General features: G+C 48.3%; 1 long non-coding RNA gene across 3 annotated transcripts; it reads left to right on the top strand.

Annotated features, from left to right (window-relative positions):
- The first annotated feature begins 223 nt into the window (after window positions 1–223).
- LOC129783307 (uncharacterized) lies at window positions 224–15,119 on the top strand. 3 transcript variants are annotated; one of them, XR_008745234.1, is made up of 6 exons: window positions 224–375; window positions 923–1,030; window positions 1,644–1,834; window positions 4,432–4,605; window positions 14,684–14,824; window positions 14,969–15,119. It is a non-coding gene; the product is annotated as an uncharacterized LOC129783307 (long non-coding RNA). The 3 variants fall into 3 exon arrangements; XR_008745232.1 differs by lacking the exon at window positions 923–1,030; XR_008745233.1 differs by lacking the exon at window positions 923–1,030 and having other exon boundaries at window positions 14,684–14,875.
- The last annotated feature ends 511 nt before the right edge of the window (window positions 15,120–15,630 follow it).

The following is a 15,630-nucleotide window of genomic DNA, read 5'->3' as shown; positions in this document are numbered from 1 at the left end:
GGCTGTGCCTGCCCAGACCAACATGGCTGCCAGGAGGCTGAGGGTGGGCAAGAGCAGCTCCCAGCATGCCCTGGGAACAACCTGGCCATGGGGCTGCCCCGGGCCTACAGCTCCCAGCATGCCCTGGGAACAACATGGCTGTGGGATGGCCCTGGGCCTACAGCTCCCAGCAGGCCCTGGGGCACACCTTCTCCCAGCAGGCCCCGGGGTGCCCCTGCCCTGCCCTGCCGTCGGGCCCTGCGGGGACACCAACCCCCAGCCCTGGCCCTGCAGGCCCCACAGCCACTGCCCTGGGCTGCTTGAGCACAGGCCCAGGCCCTGGAGCCCCCGTGGGGCAGGGACGAGGGGGAGAGAGGCACCGAGCGACAGGGAGAGGTGGGTCAAGGCAGAGGGGTGGCTGGAGAGGGACAGGAGGCATCCAGAGGGGCAGGGGGTGCGGGAGGGGCTGGGCAGGGATGGAGAAAGGACAGGGACTGGCGAGGAGCAGGCAGAGGGTTGGAGCGGGACAGAGACAGAGAGGCAGGGGGGTGCCCGAGGGAATGCAGGGTCAGCAGCAGGAGAGAGGGACAGGGAGAGGAGCGGAGAGGCGGGAAGGAGGACAGAGGCACAGACCAGCACAGACAGGGTGGGGGACCAGGATGAGCAGGCTGTGGCTTTGGCAGTGGGCGGCAAAGCTGCTTCTGTGGGTCTTTCCTTTCCCCCTCTGCCCTTTTCCCCTCCCCACCCTTCCCCTCGGTGAGGCTGTGTCTGTGGTGTGCCTGCTCTGGTGAAAGGAGCTCCTGCGCCAGCCTGAGGGCAAAAGAAGAGGGGCAAGGAGCAAGGTGTTGCAGTCCTTAGTTTGCAGGTTTCATATATCATCCCTGTTCAGAAAACACAGCGTGAATGTGGGTCTGTGGTGCCGGCAGATTTTTATTCTTTATAGCAATTTCTTTAAATACCGGACTTCATGCAGAAGGTTCACATGGTGCTGTGCTTCTAGTAAACAGAATTGCTTTTATGCATGCTGCAGTCTGGAGGTGGCAAGTGCCAGGTTAGAGATGAAGATGGAAATGAAAGCAAGTGACGCACACGCAGTGGTGATCCTGCCACAAGCATGCTGTGTATTGACATGGGAGAACGCTGCAGGGACTCTCAGAAGTCAAGGTTTTCAGTGCTGTTTCTGTATTTGATACCCAAGGGATGGTTTCCCTCTGTGTGCGTTTCTGTGCAGGCATGTGCATGGAACATGGGTGTGTCCCTGTGCCGTAAGTGGGACTGATGGCAGCTTTTCATTTCATTCCAACTCAAAAGTAAAGAAAGACTGTACCTGCAAAAGAATTCAAACAACCGTCTTTCTTTCCCAGAGTGAGCATAGAAGCGTGGGGGAGCAGTCTGCAGGTTCAGAACTTGAGCCTGCTCTGGGTGGTAAACCCTCAGGAGAGAAAAGAGAAGCCCCACTTTTTTAACTACAGCTCTGCTTCCCTTAATGTGTCTTCTTGTTAGATTGTGTCGGTGGTCAGTTTAAAAGGACATGATTAAACTGTGCTTGTTTATCAAGATATTTGAGGGTTATTTACTGTCTTAAATCTGCTTATGAGCGGGGCACTCTGTTGCCCTGTGGGCAGTACAATGTCGAGACTGGTAATTTTCCTTTTCTTCCCTAGTGTACGGGTGCATTTATGAAGGCAAGTGTTGGGTCTTATTGGCGCCGCACAAGAAACCAACGTGTGATACCCAGACATTCACTGTTAGAAACAGGAAGAAGCCCTCGCTTCAGATTGTGCAAAAGATGTACCAAGGCTGAGGAAAATGGCAAAAAGGGAAGAAATGCCATAGCATAACTTCGGGATGGCAGGTGAGGTTTCCATCAGTGTTCCTCAAATGTAGCAGCCTCATTTTGTTTGCGGATGTGGTGTTGAACTCAAACTACGAGACTAGTTTCCTTTACTGTGGGTGATACTATAGCGCACATACCTTTCATGTCCCAAGTGAAGTTGCCAAGGCTCTAAAACCTCTGCAGAACCACCTCAAATTTTCCTTAGTGTGTGATTTCCTTCAACAGTCAAGTCCAGGTCTGTGGCATACAATAACCCCTCCCCCATTTGGGATCTGGATGTGGCTGATTTTTAATTTAGACTTATCTGCTGTTAAGAGATTTTCTTTTTTTGGTCCAAATAGGGAAATGCTGATTGTGTGCATTCTTTTGCTTTTTCATAGTGTTGTTCCATGTTCAGTCATTTGTTCCTTACAAAAATAATGTATGGGTGTCTATGAAGCTGGAGGTGTTTACGTTCTTGTGGCTGAATGTAGCAGTGGAGCTATCTTGCTGTATTTAAATCAAGAGGAGTGTAATGTAATTTCACTTAAAATCTGGTCTTGGTAGGCAGATCCTACCCTGATAAGCATTAAAAAAAAAAAATAATTAAAAAAATCAAATCTGTGAAGAGGTATAGGTGGAGCACCTGAACTGGTGCAAGGCAGGAATTCTCTCGCTGGTATCCACACATTGCAGAACTGTTGCCATCATGACCGTGAAACAGTGAGCCATTAATGTTAACTACTAGCAGCTTGTGAACCTAACAGTCAAGGTAGAAAATAATGTCCCACTGCCACCTTTTTTAATTTTTTTTTATGTTTTAAAGTGTCTGATTTGATACTTTCTGATGTATTTGAAACCTGTGTCATTATCCTATGTAGTTTGTGACAAGTGTGTGGCAGATGGGCCTTTACTGCTTGGAGAGGTGTTGAGATGGAGAGTGGAGAATGGTTTTATGGCACAAGTGTAATAGTATAAAAAGGGATTAAGAGGCTTGTGTACCTTGCTGCCAGTTCAGTGGCATGAGAATTCCTGTAATGACAAATTCCTTCTGGCTGAGTTTCCACCCAGAGCAACACTAGCAACGGATGTCGTTCCCAAATGGTGAGGTGGTTGTAAACTTCATCAGTAGTAGAAGCTGTGGAGAAAGTCACGAATCATCTGCTGTTCTGCAAGTCAAGTGCTTGGCTCTTTTGTCACTAGTGTTGATTTAAGGGTACATTGCTTATAAATAGCACTTGACCTTTGTAATTCTTCCTACTGCTAAGTTCTCGGTGCCATAAGAGAACCATTGTGCTGTGAAGGCCCTGTAAACATACGGCAATGTTTGTGTTTATCCATATTGCCTTCCCTTAGATGATGTTATTTTGTAATTTGAAACCTTAGTGGCAGGATTTGGGGCTTTATCCTGATCAGCCATCTAAGGGCCAGCTCTCGGCTGCAGCATAAGTATTCAGGTAGTTTGAGCACCAAATGAAACTTCCACTTGGCTGTCATTTTGGCTTTTCCCTTCCTCTTAATTTTTATATTTTAATAAAGAGTTTTAAGTATTTGGCTTCCTTACAGAAAAAAAACCCAAAAACCAACAGTGCTGTCCTTGTCCTGTCATGATACACCCCTAATCTGGAGGGCAGAAAGCTGAGACCACCAGGAAGATGTTGAGAGGAAGGGGAAGAATGTTAGAGCCATGAGTTGGGTGTTCTTCAGCTGGCCAGATCTGAGGAGATGGAAAAGGTGCCTCCCAGGTAGCTACAGGGAAGCGCAGGAGAGCAGCTGGGAGCCAGAAGTGTCGTGTGGGCATACGAAAGTGCTACGCTGTGGTGTGTCAGGCAAATTATTTTCAGGAAGTTTCACGTTTGTTGTCATTTCCCAAGCTCCTGAGGTGCAGGAATGCTGGAGGCAAGAAGCTGCCAGCATCAACTATGTGGAGAAAGAACACTTCTATCTCCATTTTACTTTCCTCACTTCTATGTTACGGTGGCAGGGCAGTAAAGACCCTGATCCTGACCCGGACCCTGACCCGGACCCTGACCCTGACCCTGCGAGTACGCAGGCAGCTTGTGTGGCCAGTGCCGGTGCGGTTCTGGCACAGAGGATCAAGCGCTTCACGCTTCAGAGCTGTCAGGCTGACACTCTTCAGCACTCAATGAAGCTCTAAATTACAGCTAAAGGAAGACAGACAGTTTGCTTCAGAGCTTGATAATGTCATTCTGATCCATCCTTTTGCTTGTTCAGTGGCTACAGAAGGGAGCCACTGCCTTGGTAGGAGCATCCATTGAGTTCTTCCTGTGTGATATTAGAGAATCATTGTGTCTGTTTATGCATGAGATCATTACAGTAGGTGTTTTGAAGATGTTCACATGTGGTACATAAAAACTTTGCCAGTAAAATAGTAAATCCACGCAGTGGGGTCTAAAGCACACAGATCCAGTGCAATCCTCCAAAGGGCTTTGAAAGTGTCTCCCCGAGGGTACAGACCTGGCTGTTGGTGATTCTGTTGAACTGCCTTTTATAGCAGGTTGCTTGGAGAAGTTGCTATGTCAGAAGTCGTCTTCTGAGGGCTGGATGCTGCAAATGGTAGGATGTTTAAGGAAGCAAATGAATAACCTTCAGACTTGGTTTTATTCTTTTAACAGATTGTACACAAATGGGAGGCCTGAGCAGGCTGCTTTTAGCAGGGGAACATGACCTGACTGCACAGGAGGCAAGGAACTCTCTTCTTCTCACTGACCATGAGCCCTCAGTTTCAAGGCAGATCTGAAGAGGAATATTTGACCCGTGGGAAATGCAACTTCAGATACGTAACTCAAGTGGGACCGCCGTGTGTGCCCTGTGATAGGAGCCATGTATCCCAAGCGTGAACGTAGAGATTGGGCCCGGTTTTTAGCTTGGTTCAATCTGACCTCTGCTGACTGGTTCTGTGATCAAGAGCAGGCAAGTCTGCCCCCTGAGAGGATGTTGTCATGGGTGGAAGGGTTGAAGTGCAGTGACTGCGTCAACAAACAGGTGGTTTGAAAAGTCTTTTGGGCAAGGGTCTGGTACGCTGGTGTAATGCCTTTTCCCTTTAAAAAAGTCCAGTAAACACAAGTGTTCCTGCATGTGTCCAGTAGCGCTGAGACCTCTGTACTTTCTTTGGACTGATTGTTGTATAAGATCTGGGGGGTTTTGGACAGCTCTGAAAATTGTTCAAAAGGTGTCTTGGTGTGTTGGGTGAAATGGGTCATCGCTTCCATAAACCTCTAGCCTGTAAAGAAGAGCTGTGGAAGTAAGGAGATTTTATTTTTTTCTCTTTTTATTGTTACTGGGAGGAAAAGCAGTGATTAGCTATTGACCTGTGATACCCCAGATGCAGGCTGTGCAGTGCATTTGAGGTGGATCACTCCTGTACTGCCAAGACTGAGCCCAGACTCCTCAATGCTTTGCACACTGGCAGTGGAAGTCCTTGTGCAACTGTGGGTACTGGCTTTCTGTGCTGTAGCGTGAAAAATACAAAGCACTGGGGTTAAGGTTTGCAGAGAAGTGGGAAACAGTTGATTATTTTGTGCTAGGAAGAGAATGTCCTGTAGTTTTCAAACTTTGAATGTCTCCACTTGGAATTTAAAAACTGCTTTTAACTCTGTTGCTATGTTTCAGTGGGCGGGAAGGTGTCTTGTAGTTACAGGTGGTCCGTTCCCTTAAGAAGGATCTTTGCCTTCTGAGCTGAGCTTTCTTGGCTTTACATGAAAAGTGCCTCAAGCTGTACGATTTCAGATGGCAGTGAGGGAATTACATCTCCGTGGGGATTTAGAGACAAATCCAGAAGTATGTTGCCTTATTGTTTCAGTATATGAACTTTTCTAAACAGGATTTGCTGGGGTTTGAGCAAGAGACCCACTTCCCACGTGCCTACATAAACCCCGTTTTCTCAGACAGACACATGCATTATGGTTTGTGTTGCAATATTTACTTGATTCGTAAGCCGTAGTGTGCTGTGCTCTTCTGGGCTTGTCATAGTCCTTTGAAACACAGCCCTGCGCATCAAAGGGGCAAGCTGTGTGATCTGCTTTCCCCCACAACATGGAGCAATGTAACTGTTGTAAGTACAGGCAGAACAAAACTAGTTGAGGGGTTTGTGGGCTGCTGTTCGAATCATGGTGGGCCAGGAATCAGCCCATGCTTACTAATACGTTTAATTGTCATATGCCACCTGAGGGGCAGGACAGTGTCAGGGCATTTTCCCAGGGAATAAAACTGGACATGTCTGATTCTCTCCGAGGGTCCCCTATGTAAAAAAACATCCTTCAGCACCATCTGGGTGCTTGGTGTTCTCAAAAGGACCCAAAGGGATGAAGTTCACTCCTCCTGCCTGCGTGACAGCAGGAATTATGTCTGCAGCTGTGCTTCTGCACACTTCGAAACTGCCTCCGTTTCTTTGCTTGGCCAACCAGAAAAAAACAAAAAAACCTAAGCTGACTTGGCAACAGTGTCTTGCAGTCCTCTCTGAAGGAAGTAATTAACCATCATCTCGCAGCTTGTCAAATGTGCACCAAGTGTGAAGAAGAACATGACGTGCACTGTCCTAAGCTCTCAGCAGGTCAGGTTTACTGTCCTCTGGAAACTGTCTAGCTCTTCAGTTTTTCTCCACAAAGGACACATCGTTTGGAGTAGTGATGAGGTGGCCCCCCAGATGCCCCAGCTTTGTTTCTAAGTGCTATTAAAGTATTTTGCCTCCTGGAGAGACTGTGTTCCTCATGAGGAACGGTTACTTCTCAATAAAGCGACCCCCTTTCCGTCTAAAGGGATGGAGCTTGAGACTGTGGAGGTGGAGGTGCTTGGTGAGGGAGGCAGTCAGGCAGGGCCAGTCTGGGGGTGCCCAGCTGCGCAGGGCAGTGACGGCACCTGTGTGCCTGGCGAACGCTTCTCTCGCAGTGTTGCAGGGAGAAGGTGTGAGGGTGCTGGGAGAGAGCCGGCACCCCTGGGAATGACAGCGGCTAAAGGTGAGGGCTGGCTGCGTGGGCAGCAAAGGGTGAGCCAGCCATTCCCTTTGCAAATGCAGTGGAGAGGGAGTGAGCCCCTCCATCAGCACAGCAACGTCTGCTGGGGCAGGGCCAGAGGCACCAGCGCCCAGGGCGGGGCTGGCAGGGGGTCTGAGAGAGCCACTCCGCCACCGCCTTGCTTACTGACCCTGTGGGGAAATCACTTTGGGGGCAGCGATTAAAAAGTACATGCAAAGTTTTTAGGTCCAGTTGGAACACTGAGAAGGGGTTCGGGGCCTTTCTCAGAGCGCCACACGTTGCATAGTCATGTGTCATACACAGATTTGGTGGCTGGTTTCTCGCTTCTAATGCAAACACGTACGCATCCTCAGTAGCACTGCTGAAGTGTTTTACGAAACACGCATGCTCCCCAAGTGGGATTTTGGCCTCTTTGGGGCAGAACTATTTCAGTTAGAGGTCACCATCTCCCACTGCCGCAATTATCTTTGTCCTATTTTAAACTCATTTTCTGTTGATGTCAGTGGATCCCAAGACCTGATCAGCTTGTGTTCTCTTGCAGCCAGAACTTTCCTCATTGGAAGTCTTCTTCCTGCACAATTTAGATAACGGTGCTCTTTTCACTACCTGCTCTTGGTTTCTCATTCTGCCAAGGCTGCCTCCCTTGATGAGAAGTCCCTTCATTTGTAAATACTTTCGAGAGTGGGTCAGCTTGGTGGAGGTGTCACCTCAACAGAGGGGAAGGTGGAGGGTCCGATCTCTGCATGTGGCAGGGGCTGCATTAACCCTACTCCTGCTGCGTGAATGACCGCAGGCAGAGGCACTGTGCAAGGAACATCAAGCCTTTAATGAATTAAGAAAGACAGATCTGGTAGAGGGCTGGGGCTGCAGTGGGCAGGTGCAGGTCACACGTCAGAGGGATCTGTGCTCCACACCTTCTCTATCAGTATATCAACGGTGACTGGGGCAGTGTGGAGCACTTTGTCTCCTGCTGTTCCTCAGGGTTCTGGCTAGCTTGGTGGGCACATAGTTGCTATTGGATGCCCTCTGCTTGCTGCTGCCCCCCTGCTCCCCACTACAGCCCACCGCCATGGCATCCCTGTCCGGCTTCCCCTCCCAGAGGGTTTTGGAGCTTTTTGCCACCGGGCACACCACCATCTTCTTCCTCTTCTTGGGTAGCATGTTGCCCCGTGGGGACGTCTCTGGCATTCTGAGGGTGTCAGCCAAGGTGGGGCACTTGGCCTATTTGCCAGCAGCCTTGCCTGATCTTGTTATCGATTTGTTAATAAGTTAAGATTGATTGACTTTATTTGATTGATTAATTGATTTTATAAAATAATTTTATAAAATTGAAAAATAGAAGGATAAGAAATATTTTAATGAAACTTATAGTTCCACAGTAAAAGCTGCTATGAGATCTTCTGTACGTCTTGTACCAAGGCTAGAAGAAGGGGCTGGAACCATTGTTAAAACTTAGGTAATAACTTTAGGGTTTGAAAGGTTTCTTTGTATTTGACCAGTCTTCTGTATGTAGAGGTGCACTGAAATGTCAGAATATGAGATGAATGGGAACTGGGGAGAGTCGACTGGAACAGCTTGTAGATGCCTGCCAAGAAATCATGAACTTCAGTAAAAGGTAATTCCGGCAGGGGGAGATCGCGACCACCGACTCATACCACCTACCCAAATTGTACCCCAGACCCATTTCTAGACCTTTCTAAGCTTTACTGCGCAGAATCGGATATAGGAGGAGAGTATGTTAATGATTTACGGGAAATATCATGGTTATGCATGAATATTTAATGAATATGTATGAATAAGTTCTATATATGGTGTCTGATTTTGGGACCTGGTGTGCATTGATCGTGAGAGGACTCGCTCACGCACCCGGCCGTTAATAAAGAAGTGTCTGCTTATCTACATCACATTGGTGTTGATAAGTTCTTCATTCCAAGATTTCGGTAACAATCTGGGCACCACCCGGCAGGAGGAGATGCCCGGTGGTGGTGGCAAGTGGGTCAAAATGACCCGGGGCTGCCTCCGCAGCACCTGCTCCACCAGTTGGTCCATGCAGGGTGGATGATGCTGGGGTGCAGTCGGGGGGCTGGCCAGGGGACTCTTCAGCAGGATCTGCTGAGGACTCTCTGGGAGACCCTGGTGGGGACCCTCTGAGCATCCCTTCAAGGGGCTCTCTCTCTGAAGAGTCCTCCTGAGAGGGCTCCATGGGACTCTCTGGCAGCCGGGTGGGGAAGACCGCTGCCAGCCCACCCTGCCTGCCCGTGGTGTCCAGCAAGGGGGATGTTGCCACCCTCTGCCAGGAGGGGTTGGTGTCCTCCGGCATTGTAACCACCACTTGGTCCTTGGGACAGTTGCCCTCCATCATGCACTCTAAGAGGTCAGGGATCCTGTTGAGGGTGGTGGTCAAGACAGGGACATCAGGGACACCATGGTTGGTGTCCTTGCTGTCCCTCAGCCCTGCTGCCAGCGATTGCTCCTTAGAGCAGCCACCCTTTGCCACGTACTGTGAGAGCTCCGGGACCTTGTTGAGGAGGGTGGTCGAGCAGGAGCCGCTGAGAACTTCAGAGAGCTCCAGGATGCTGTCGAGCCAGGCGAGTGGGTCACTGCTGTCCATGGTGGACGAATGCTCATCCTGAAACTGCAGATTGTCCTCTGCCAGCTCAGGAAAGGCCTTGTTGAAGGCATCTGGCCCCAGCTCGGGCAGGTCCAGGAGGTTCTCTGGGCTTGCCAGGGTGGTCACCACTTCTGAAAAAGCAAACGAAGCCAAGCCACCCCCAGGGTGATGCAAGCCTTCCTTGGTGCAGGTCACCCCCTATGGGCTCTGCCACCCTGCAGACCTCACCTTGGTGCTTGGTCCTGCTTCTGCCAGAGAGCATATCCAGGGCGGGCTGGCAGGGGGTGGCAGCAGGGACGCCATCCTCACTGGCCACCACGTCATTGTTAAAGGCCTCCAACAGCTTCTGGGCACTGCCAGGATGGGTGCAGAGCACAGGGGGGACATGCACGCAATGCTGAGCCGCAGGGTGTTGGGGTGGCAGGGGCCCAGCATGTCCAGGGACCTTCAGCACAGTTTAGCCCGTAGGGTAGAGGGGCTGCCCCTGGCCCACGTCCCATGGGCCCAGCCCCACTGGCTGGTAGGGCACAAGTGTCCCCATCACCACTTGCTGTCCCCGGCCATAGGCAGGGGGACAAGGAGCAGGCAGAGGGGGCAGCTGCACACCGCTGGGGAGCTGCAGCAGGTGTGGCAGCTGCACAACCTGCCCCGAGTCCCCCAGGGGCCCCTGCACCCCCTGCCAGGTTGCCTGGGCGGGTTGGTGGGTGATGGTGTGGAGCTGGGAAGGCCGAATGGTGATCAGCAGCCCCGGGACAGAGGGCAGCACACCAGCAGTTACCGGTGGCGGCATGGTCAGGGTGGTGAAGCTTGTGCCGGGCACCTCTGATGCCGTCGGCAGCTGGAGGGGGAACCTCTCTGTTGGCAGAAGCGAAGGGGGGTGATGGGGTGAGGTGCTGGCTGGCAGAGCTGGTTGGGGGTTACCCGGAGGGCAGGAGCACCACAAGGAGCATGCTGCTCTATGCCGTGGCAGTTGGACAGCGTGGCGTTTGTTGGGGCAAACAGTGTTCTGGGGTTCCATCTCCATGGCGATCATTATGCCAGCACCTGGGTCAGCCAGCGTTGTGACAGTTTGACTTTTAATGACAGAACAACTTCCCATCTCAATGGTTTCCCATCCTGCTGATGCTTTCCTGCCCTCAGCGCTGATTTCCCACCCCCACCATAGTTTCCCATCACAACTGGTTTTTGTTTGGGGAGTTGAGTTTCATGTGAGAAGGGAGTTTTCACCTTAATTTCTGTTGATGTCAGTGGATCCCAAGACCTGGTCAGCTTGTATTCTCTTGCAGCCAGAACTTCCCTCATTTGAAGGCTTCTTTCTGCCTTCTTTCAGCCAGGGCAGGGCTGGGAGGGAGTTTGATGAGCCACTCCTCTACTGCCTTGCTTAGGGACCCTGTGGGGAAATTGCTTTGGGGTGGGGGCAATTCGAGAAAACTGGGACCTCAGAGAAGCGTAGTATCACAGGAAGCTTTTTAGGGTAAAAGACAGCTATCGCTTTCAGGATGGCTGGCATTCACCATCCTAAATGTGTGCTGCCACGGCTCCCTAAGCAACGCAGCCTGCAACCTCAGCACGTGCTGACAGGAGTAACGGAGGCTGGAGCGGAGTGGAGGCCCCGCGGCCAGGCTCTGTTATGCTCCTGCAGGAAGGGGAACTGGACGGTACCACAGAGCTCATGAGATGTCCACTGCCATGATTTTCCCTTTTATAACAAATTCTACTAGGGACGAGCGATGACAGAAAAGGCAGGAATGTGGTTACGCCAGTACTTCACAGTCCCTTGAACTTGTAGTTCCAGCGTACTGGATGGGTTGTGCCCAGATTCTTTCTTTTCCAGTGAGTCTGGTGGAAGAGAGGCAGCTCCTGCAACCCACCAGACTCCTTGGAATTTAACTTCTCGTGCTGGCCCTTGGCACTTTGACTCTGGGACTTCCAGTCCCAACTTGATTAGTGTTGCCCAAATGTTTTTCATTGCACCTGTAATGCTTTCTGGCCCTTCTGCCCCGCTGAGGATGCGCATCATCAATGTATGGATACACTGTGGGGCCAGGTGGAATGGTGATCTGTGCTAAGGCTGTGGCCAGAGCATTGTGAGCGATAGTGGGGCAGTGTTTGTATCCTTGCAGAAAACTGTTTGAAGACATACTGAGTCCCACTCCAGGCAAAGGCAAACCGGGCTTTTTCTTGTGCATGGAGCAGAATCACGAGGAATGCATCTCTAACATGTAAAGCATCTAAAGGTAACCTAACATCTATGCTAACCCTAGTGTCCCACAAAGATCACTGGGTAGCTAGGTTACTGACAATGAAAGGAGAGGAAACAGCACTGTGAGAACGAAAATATCCCACTAAGTCAATTTTTTTGTCTACCTATACAGCAGAAGTGTTCTTTCGTGTTAAAGTCGGAGTATGTTCTGATTTGCACTGCCCCACTAAATGGTTTTATGCTGTAAAGGTTTACTAAGAAATAATTGTTAGTGTTCTTCCTGGTTATGCACCCACATCTTATAATGAAAAAATTAGATGATAACGTCTTTGCTGTGCTACACTGTTCTATAACTGAGAGTTAGGTTGTGTTTTCATTTTAAGCATTCTCAAAAAAATACGGATAATTACAGCTTTTACTAACAGCACTGCGGCAAATGTGAATTCACTGGTGGGCTTTTAAGCCTCACCTCGGCATATTTGATGTAGGAACAAACATTACAAGTACTCTAGTATTTTTGCCAATGCTTTCCTGCACAAATTGTATTAAAAGCATAGATTCTTCTGGTCTTCCATGCAGAAAGTATGGTGAGAATAAATCTGATATTAAAATGACTTCTTCAGATGTCAGAGGTTTATTTAGAAATGTCCACTACCTGTATTTTTTCTTATTTACTTGCAGTGGGTCATAACAACCTGCAGAGAAGATATGCAAAGTGCGTCATCCCTATTATTTCCATTCCTGGGTTATGATAGGATTTGGCACAGAATTTTAGATCAGTTGCAAAAAGTAATGCTGGGCCACGCATATTCAGATTGATCCATGATCCCAGGCAGCTGTATGGGATTTGGTAATTTTCTTTAATAAGTAAAGGAAAACTGCATGTATTATGGAAATGAGAATTTAGTGAGACAAAGCGCAGGTCCAGTTCCTTTTTGACTACTACACAGAGATATTCTAACATATCAAACGAGAAGAATTTCTAAAGAAGTAGACCTTTCTGAGCTGGAGAAGAGATAGATGAAATAGAAAAGATAGAACTAAATTCTGCAGCAAAATATTGCCTCTAAAGGAAGACGTAGTGTTTTTTTTTTCTTTCACGGAAGCAAACCAACAATTACTGTGCGATTCTCCAAACTGGATATTTGCAAAAAGCTGTGTAGCGTGGTTTTCAGTAGTATAAAAAGCAAAAGCTCTTCAGGGTTTCAAGTACATCTTTGCAACAGCTGTTAAAAATATGCAAACACGCAGATTGTTCCATTGTATGAAAACACCTTCATTTACTACTTATTTGTCATACAGGGAGTAAACTAGCAGTGACGACCATTGGAAAGTTTTAGATGAATAAATAAATCCTCCAAACCAGGAAAAATACTGTGCTACCAGGTAGCTGCAGCTTTTCTGTGTGAGCTTATTATTCACGTAGAGACTTTTTCCAAATGTGTCACTTAAGGCAGGGGTGGCTTCTAATTCTAAAAAGCCATTTGCCTAGAGCAGTCGCTCATGTGCCACATACAGGATTTTTATGCTAACATTATTAAAAAATTTCCCTAGAAAATTTTCCACCTCCTTCGAGTAAATACAACCGATGTCCCTGACTGTCTCAGTTTCCTATTCCACCATAGGTTGCTGTATTTCAAAGACAAAGTTAACCAACGGCTGGTTACTAACCGAAGGCTCAAACCAATTTTTGCAGCAGTCAGGTAGAGAGTTGCCATTTAGTCTGGACCCACTGAAGTGCCAATGTAAATATAAACAAAATAAGGTATATCAAACTTTAGGTTCTCTAGCAAAACAATGGAAAGAATATGAAAACTACGTCTTGTCTACTGTCTGTTTCCCATATGTGTGGTGATCGGCTCCCTGGAAAACAAGAGGCTGGGCTGGTCCTGGCTGTGCCCATGAATATGCCAGCTGAGTGCTAGGTGGTAGCAAGGAGAGCACTAAAGAAAAGCACAGACCCATTGACCCAGCACCACCGTTCTCATGTTCTTCATGCCTTTGAGGCCTGTTAGCCATTGTACATGTATTTATTCTAACATGGGACATCAGTCAACAGTCACAACACCGGTGGATTACCAGCACTTCATCATATGCTTCACATATAGAGTTAAAGGAGAAATTTACACAGACGTGGGTACCACTAGGTTTGCTTTAATCGCCACTCAGAGCTGGGCCACCACCCCAGCAAGTGGCAGAGAGCAAAGGGATACAGCACAGCTTATATACGCTTATCAAATCATTATTTTGTCAATGCCCGAGGTTTTTAGAAGTTTCCTTTGGTCTTGTCCGTTCTGCAAATCCATCACCTGACCCTGTCCCTGTTGATTCATCTATTTGCTTCCAGTCTCTGCCTTGGTTCCAAGCTCCTCCTCGGATCGTGATCTTTCTGCCTGCTTTAACTCACACACTCCTTCAAGCACACTTAGTCTTTGAACAAGCAACTCCTATTCACATATACTGATTTTTTTTCTCAAAACACCTGTGTTTCTGCGAGCACCTTTGTGCACAGTAGATCATCTGTTGTTTCTCTGTTCTCCCACTGATCAACTGGACTGGGTTTTAAACCAGGCTTGGAATAGGGCTACACTAGGGACAGGGCCTGGTTCTGCCATTTTAGCTGCTTTAGCACTTTAAATTTCTGAATTCAACACACATTTTCTTTAACAAGCAATACCAGAACAATGGAGAACAATTAACAATGGTTTGGTCACTGCTGTGACAAAATAATGACAATTATTATTTCTGGTGTAGGTTGCTGTATGTCATATTTATGAAACTAGGATTTGCCGGAAGAAAAATGTTCTATTTCACACCCACAGATGAGCTCCCTGAGATAGGCATCCACGTTTTAACAAGCCTTTACATCAAAGGCTGTAAACGAGCGTCAGTCTGCCCAACCAGCTGGGAATCTTGTGTTGTTCCAGGCACATCTTTTTGTCCCATTCGATACCTTGTCTGTGTGATTTGCCTTTTTGTCTGTCTTGTGCTCTCCTGCTAAAGACTTTATAGGCTTCAGTTTTCTGATACTGCTCCAGCTCCTGCATCTAATGCTCCTTATCTCTATCTGCTCCATCAAGGTATTGCTGAAACAAAGAAGTCCAAGAGTACCAGGGAGTTGCCTCCCCTTCAGGAGGAAGGGAAGAAAAACAACTTGCCCGATGAAGTGCTGATCCATTTAACCTATGCAAACAGGAAAGGAGCGAAGAAACAATGAGAATGTACATGAGATGCAAAGACACAGGATTTCTGGATAATATTACTGTATTCTGGTGTCTGTCGTGTCCATGTCTCCCCACCACCACCACCCCGGGTTGTTTTTAAATTCAAATCACTGTTCTGTTAACTCTTTTTTTTTTTTTTAGATCAAGCTTTAATGTTCAGACCCGTAACTGCAGGGTTCCAATAAGCCCTTGTTTTTGTGCCCCACGGACAAAAATGCACTACCATTCTACAAGCACACACTTTTCCCATCTGAGAGGCAAACAAAACATCATGGCTATTGGAAAAGAGTAGCATAAAGCCTAGGTTTAACAGTACCCGCTGCTCCACAGGAGGCAGTTTACTCCATTCATTGCCCAGCATCCTGGTGATTTGAAACATTTGAACATTTGAAAGATGGACAACAGGCTGCGCTACACACCTGGGCTCCTCGTTCTTCTTGCCTACTTGGATTTCCTCAGTTGCCCACCCCTGAGAGCTCTTTCTCCAACTTTATCCTTTTCCTGCCTGGCTGCCCGCCCCTCCCCTCTTCAGAGCCGCGTTTTTGCTTTCTGTTTTCTCGTGAAGAGCCTGGTAACCTTTCCATTCAAGAGTATTGTTAGACAGGTAAAGCCCCAATGAACTTGAACCAGCTCCGCACTTAATCAAAGCTAGCTCATCTTCCCTTCTCTCCTCAGAGGAGCTCTTCAGGTGTTTGCAGTCTGGAGTGACTGGAGGCACCTGCAGTGGAAATGTGAACAGGTGGCAAGGACCAACCTGCCCAATGGCTACCTTAGCTCTGAAAGGCAGGTCCCTTGGATGGGTT

This window comes from Falco peregrinus, unplaced genomic scaffold (genome assembly GCF_023634155.1).
Source record: "Falco peregrinus isolate bFalPer1 unplaced genomic scaffold, bFalPer1.pri scaffold_24, whole genome shotgun sequence".
NCBI classification, from domain to species: Eukaryota; Metazoa; Chordata; class Aves; order Falconiformes; family Falconidae; genus Falco; species Falco peregrinus.
Note: the sequence above shows the minus strand (reverse complement) of the source record. Positions and strands in the feature narration are given on the sequence as shown.